Below are 6,016 nucleotides of genomic sequence, written 5' to 3' on the forward strand. Positions count from 1 at the left end.
AAATCTGCCTCTTACCTTTTGTTTCTTGTAGTGCCGATGTTTGTGCAATTACAGCGAGTATCCTGTTTGTTACCTCTTCTACTAGATCATCAATAGGTTCCTCATTCTCTGTAGTGGACAGGTTATTGATTTCTTCGTCCTGGCTACTGGCTTCACTTTCCGTGATGGTCTAAGTCAAAAGATGAATCAAATCTGCTTCATCTTCTTCCTCGTTAATAGGTTCCGGCCCTGGCTGCTGATTGGGAGGCAGGAGGTCCCTTACTCCTACTGGAGTTAAGTCGCTAGTGTGGACCGAGCTACCAGAATCTTGGCGTTCAACCTGCTTGCCAAGGGCCCCCTGTACAAGGAGCCATAAGATTTCTAATGGCAAGGCTTGGTCCACTAGTTTTCGTGGATTGACCCCTTTTCAAGGGTGGTGTCTGCATTTTCTGTAACCTGGTTTGCTTTGATAAAACCCCCTTTAGGAGTGATATTTTCGTTTGTGGAGACGATCCTGTATTCACCTCTGGTCCCAATTTAGAGAAAATCTCATATTTCCTCTGCAGATCAGTCAAACCCCTAGCCTTGGTGAGGGTCAAAGCCTTAGTTTTTGAGACAGGTACCCGCAAATCTGGTAAGGGAGAGGCCACATGTTGCCCATCCCCCTCCTGCGGAGCGAAATCCTGTCTGATGAACGTGAGGCTGCTCCCAGGTCGGATTGTAAGGACATAGGCCCACTCTACTTTTGGACCATTTGTGCTTCTGAGGTTTGCATGTTCAATCTCTGTCTCCATAATTGACAAATCCATCATGGTGCATGTAGCTGTTACCGGGGCTGGGGCAGAATCCATCTGCTTGTCTAAGTCAGCCTGTGTCTTGATTTTATCTTGAATAATTGGGACAATTATGCTGTGCAAGATCTTGGTTATGTGTTCTGTGTTTTGTATCCAAATTGGACTGTATGGCTGTGACAAAGCCTTCCAGGAACACCATCTTGGATTTAATAATCAGAAGCAAAGTCGATTGGTCCCGCAGTTGGTCATTTAGGGACTCTTGCAATTTCATGTAAGGGTCCAATGTCAAGGTAAGAATCGCAATAGAGTTGGTGTCGACTTGCCCTTTACTGGAGACCTGGTCCTCCATTTGTGCTGCCACCATGTCCATTAAGAGGTCTTCGTCTGACAAGGGATTCTCCACCCGATGATCTGGGAGTGGACCATAGGGTTTATAGAGGTAGCCTTTATACTGAGGTCCATATTCCCCAGTCGGTGATCTACGTGTGTGCCATTAATCTCCTGATGGCCGTAGTGGCCTCTAAATGTATTACATGTGGGCCTCTCGCTTTGCATGCGTGCGACCCCGCCGTTCAGCCTGGGCGATGATTCTCGCCTGATCAATGCATCTTCAGGTACGTTTTGTTGGAGAATGTTTTCTGTTCTCCGATAGAAAAACCTTTGTTTTGAGGCGAGAGTTGCTGGGGTAAGGGAAAGCTTCCATATTGACTTAATTGACGCTTGGTTCGACTTTTTAGGTGGTTGGTCGTGTAAGGATTTGCAAAGTCTGTAAATCATGTTGGCAGGTTTGACCAAAGTTGGCGTGTCCGTCCCCTCGATAATAAGGGTGAAGGCCCCTATCCCCCATTGCCTCCTCCATGGTCAAGCCCCTGGCTTCAATGTTCAGGCTGACCTTTCTTCTCCTGCTCCACGGCTCCTATGCTGTTTACGATTCCGCTTCACTCATCCAGTGTTCTAGGATTTCGGGGTGGAACGAGAGACTTACGTGGTTGAAGTATATTCTTTGGTGAGGTCGTTGTTCAACCTATTTCCACCATTATATTAATAGGGGGGGTGTTTCGTCTGTGTTACATCAATAGTTCGCTCAGACACCTGAACTGCCTGTATTTGATTTAGATCGCCAGTTTCATTGTGGGGCTCTTTATGTTTCGGCCCCACCACAAGCTTATTAGGAGGCAGTATGGCTAAAAACCCTTCCTCCTCCCCTCTAGCCATTTCTTCCAGACTTAAATCATTAGTTGGCAAACTTTAAGAGAGAAATCTGACTTTCCGCTCGCTCGTCGTGTACAGAAATGTCCAGCTGCCACAGGAGTCAAAGGAATAGTTCTGGCAGTCTTCCTACAGCTTGCCTTTCCCCCGATAGAACGGCAGAACGAAGTAATCTATTGAGAGCAGTATCTGGTCATTGCATCGAATCCATTGTATCGACAGACCAATTCATCTAAAAAATAGAATCGAAAAAAAATGCATTGAATGCATGTTTTTGGAATGTAAAGGGTTTATTTTTATTTTAATGGGTTTTAAAGGGTAAAAAAAGGGGAATTAGGGGGACCCCCCATTAAAAAAGTACATTAAAAAAATGCATCTGATGCACTTTTTTTCAATGCATTTTTTTAGATGGATTGGTCTGTCGATGCTTTGGATGTCAATGGAATGACTAGGAACCGTTGAGAGCACTTACTTTGTGTGATGGTACGGTGACATCCAAACCTCAACGTTCTCTCAGGGTCAAAATAGCGTGCACTGGGGTGCCTCCCGCCAGCCAGCTGTCAGGCACTACCACCTAGATGGACCCTACTTGGTATAGGCTTAGGCGATGTTCGCAGGCTCCTTCCGTGGTGGTTCCCTCGTCGTGCTCAAGATGTTGTCAGATTTAGCAAAGACCTTGCTTATATTATTTTTATTGCTTTAACTGCAGTAACTGCAGGCCACTTGATCAGCTACTTCGCGGAGTGAGTGGTGTTAAGTATGGAAGGAGAGGGGCAGAGCACGTCCGCTCAACACAGCGTCCCCAAGCTGTCGATTTTCTCTTCCTTAAAGCAATATTATGCTTGTGCACGGCGCTCGTCAGAATCCGCCTTGGATGCGTTGAAAGCAAAGTCATTTTCACACTGAATAAACAAAACACAGAACAGCAGCGTTATCCTTCAGTAACTGCAGGCCACTTGATCAGCCACTTCCAAATGGACTGTACTACTCTCATTTAAGTATGTGATGTGATGGATGTGTTTCAAATGCAAAAAAGGTTTGTAATAAACAAAATTTTGCTCTTAAAAAAGTTTTAAAAAAAGAAATGGGGGCTTTTCGTCAAATGAAATCTTTATTGATTTGATTTCTCCTTTAACAATAAAAAAGACAAAAACAAAACACACCAAGTCAATAAAACCACACAAAATAAAAAAAATTACATAATGTACGGAGTAATAGCCCTTCTTGAAAGACATCTTGATACAAATGCATATGGACAATACAAAAAAGATGTATTGTCACAATTCATTATTAAAAAGGAGTGAATCCCTAAATTCCCTAAAAAAGGTGTTTCAAAATTCCCTGCATAAATCAGAGTAACATGTGCAAAACAATGTAAAATTACTCAGATTCTCAACCCCTCCTGCATTGCAATGACATTTCCTATCTATCACGGACTTTTCCCACACTCTTCAATCTTTTAAAGGAAGCAAGTTCAGTCTGGACATTAGCGCCAATCTACTGCATTTAGCTGGTGTAATAGAACATATTGCGCCACCACGACACGGGATGACATTGAACTGGGACAGCCGACTCAGCCCTTTAAGACGAGGTAGCAATACTTTGAGATGAATGGGGATGCAGAAGATACTCAAACATCAATAATCCAACTAACTCAGAAAGTAGGCAAAGTTTGACTGTTTTAATATCAATTATCTAAAACAGGGAGTACAACGGACATCAACCGACGTCTCACAGCATGATCTCAACGAAGTTCATAAAAAACATCACTTTTATAGCAAAAACCCATCATTTCTGACGTCAACCTACGTATATGCTAACATCATCCTATGTGTCAAACTACAAAAACCTAGTGGCAAATGTGATTGGGTCGAAAAGAACATCCAAGTATATGTTCTATACTAATCTAAGAAAGGGATAAGCTCTTTAACGTTAGGTGGGACAACTAAGCCTTCCCTTCAAACAGGTCACTATGAAAGTCACTAAATCCACAACGTCCCATTGGTTACACAAGCTATAGGGCTCTTGACTACGCAGCCCACTATAATTGGTTGGCACTCTTACATCCGTCAGTACTTTTCCACCTACGCTAGCAGCACGCAGGCTGGTCTCCAGGTGCTGGTGGGTTGGTCTTGACCATAGCTTCCCACCAATTAGCATGTCGTCTATCATCATCTCAGTGGTCTGCACGTCTATTAAGGCTTTGAGCTTGGCCTTGGAAATGTTCTTTGCTCTGGAGAATATGAGAATATTTCGATCCTGAAATGTTACTTCTCTTCAATGTTTATAGACTATCTTCATTTTCTTGTCTCTTCATCTCTTCTGGGTGCGTCAGTCTCACTTCGTGTGATGTCATCAATCTGCTCTTTTGCTCATTTCTGACTCTTCTTCTGGGATTTCATTCAAATGGCAATCATACTGTCTTGTATGCAGGTATGGCTTTCTCAATGGGGACCTTGCTTCCAGTATTTTACTTAGTATTGGTATTTTCACTGGTACTGCACGTACTTCACGCTCTGGTTCCCAACATATAGACAATATGGGCGAGATGCTTGAGGTGGGGGTACTTGGCTCCTCCTCTACAACAAATAGACCAGCGTTAAGATCAAGCGAGGAGAGTGTACCACTATCCTCAGACTACTCCTGGTCCATCCTTACTGCTCTTTGTTTCACAATAGTTTTCAGCTGAGACAGAGGGAAATGATGAGAGGGGTCCATTTATGGTATTGACCAAATGTCCAGTAATGTACGCCCTCCCTATACCAAGCATAGTTATTGGATGCAGGGGACCGCTCAATTTCCCTGTCCACCTCCTTCAAATTTGGATTATCTGAGCGACTCAGGCAAACGTTCAAAAAATAACAAACTAAGTCGCACCTGTGCCTCAATACTAGAAATCCCTACTTAGGAACAGCGTGTAATTGGAGGTACTTTGATGGAGGCCTACTAATTTTTTCAAGATTCTATTTGGAATCCTCCCCAAAGCGGAGCAATCAGAATAGTCCCAGATCTCACTCCCGTACAACAACAGTGTGCGAAGCTTAGCCTTATGAACATCGAGACATCTGTCAAGCATACACCTGACATAGATGTGGTAGAATCTTAACAGCCCCCAAACCTTGCAGCAGCCTTCATGGAAGTTGCCTTTATTTGTCTTGACCCAAATTCCCATTTTGGGTAAAAAAGTAAGCCTAGGTAGAAGTTTGACTTAACTACCTGTTTGTTTTTTTTTTGCCATTGAGTGCCAATGAGAATTGGTTTATGTCTTTCCCGAAGATCAAAACCCTGGTCTTTGCCCTGTTCAATTTCAAACCATGGGCTGTAAAATATTCCTCAGCATAAGAGGCCACCTTGCAACCCCCATGGAGACAGATCGAGTAGGACTTTATCATCGACCTACAGGAGGGCCAAAGGGAGTGCCATGAAGCAAGGGAGGATTGGCACTAGATTCCACTGTCCCAGTATCAAAATTGGAAAGAAACAAAATAAATAGCAGCAGGTCTAGAGCCCAAACCTGCCTTACCTCTTTATTTGTTTGAAAGGTTTCCGACAGTCTTCCAGAGCACTGACACCTATTCATTCTATTTTATTTGCATTTTTAAAGCACTCACACAGCCCGAGGCGCTGTTACAGGAATATGTCTCTTAGTTGCGTATTCCTAACGCACTTAATACCCCGAGGTTTCTAAGCGTGGACCCGGGGATCGACCTGTGCTGCTTCATGTCGTCTTGTTTTCAAGCGAGCATGTTGCCGCTGAGCTATCCTCCCGGGACAATTTGTCCTTATAACATAATTGTAATAAGTTCAGGAGCCCTGTGGGTATCTTCAGCTCAGAAAAGTCTTACTTGCTGCGATGCCCTAGGGGATACCATTCTCTGCCAAATGTGCCAATGCGTGATCTACCAGGAATTCCTTGCAAGGAACAGATGAAAGGACACACATATTGCTTATAAAGCAAGTGGCCGATGGCATACTTGGTTAAAACATTTTTATAACACCAAGAACGTATTTATAGCTGCATTCCATACCAATAG

Source organism: Ambystoma mexicanum, chromosome 8 (genome assembly GCF_040938575.1).
Source record: "Ambystoma mexicanum isolate Mex_15411 chromosome 8, UKY_AmexF1_1, whole genome shotgun sequence".
Taxonomy (NCBI): Eukaryota; Metazoa; Chordata; class Amphibia; order Caudata; family Ambystomatidae; genus Ambystoma; species Ambystoma mexicanum.